We start from the raw sequence: 1,017 nt of genomic DNA, 5'->3' as shown, positions 1-1,017 counted from the left end.
GTGATCAGGAGTGGCACTGTCTGTCCAGGTGGGGGCCTGTTTCCTTCTGTGGACCCCTTTTTCGAATCCCTGTAGATACACCCCCCACACTAGAACCCCCCTCCCTGGAGGCCCCCCTCCTTCCCCTGACACCCCTTCCTTGTGCTGGTCCCTATCTTCCTCTCCCGTGGCCCCCCCACACACCCCCACCAATTCCTTCACCACAGGAAGAGTTGGGTGGGTGAGGCTGGCATGGGCTCGTGTGAGGATAAAGGAATCAAGGAATCCCCAGCTTGACCAGTTCTATTCTTGGCTGCCCCTTAATTCTCCCAGGTCTGCAGCTGTCCTGGGGACTGAGGCTCCCTCATGGAGTTCGCTGTCTCCAGAAGCCCCCTGTGAGCACAGTACCCTCATCCCGCCCTGGAGGAGAGGGCAGAAGGGGTCACATGATGGTCCCATGGTGCCGCAGGGTTGGGGGAGACCTCAGAACGGGACTGAAGGGAAAACTCAGCCAGCCGTGAACATCACAGCCGCCCTTTCTTTTGCCAGAGGTCTGGGGTGGGGGCTTATGGCCAGGTTCATGGCTCTGGTGCTGCCTGATCTAGCCAGGGGACCTTCTGAAGTTGACCCTGGCCCTTCGGAGGGCAGGGAATTGTAGAAAGTCAATAGCGGGTGAGTGATCAGAGTGGAAATTATTCTATAGGCTCACAATGCTTGGCTTGCCCATCTGGAATTCCCCCCACCCCAAAGGGTTTCCTTCCAGGTCTTGGGCTGGCTTGGGGAGTGGGGCTACGAGGCATGAGAGACCTGGAAGCCAGAAGGAAGGAGCCAGGTCGGGGGTGTGGGGTGGGGAGGTGTGGGGTTCTCCATTCAGTCCCACGGGGCCTCTGGCAGGGCAGAGAGATTGGGGAGAATGACAGAAACCCTCCTCCTTTTCCGGGGCCCCCAGAGAGGGCCCTCACACCTGTGGTTAAACGCAGGGAGTGGAGGACCCTAGAGCTGACACCACCCGCTGGCTTCTAAGGTTAGTGAGCCATA

Source organism: Bison bison, unplaced genomic scaffold, assembly GCF_000754665.1.
Source record: "Bison bison bison isolate TAMUID 2011002044 unplaced genomic scaffold, Bison_UMD1.0 scf7180017864221, whole genome shotgun sequence".
NCBI classification, from domain to species: Eukaryota; Metazoa; Chordata; class Mammalia; order Artiodactyla; family Bovidae; genus Bison; species Bison bison.
The sequence above is the reverse complement of the archived record's forward strand: the minus strand, read 5'-3'. Positions refer to the sequence as shown.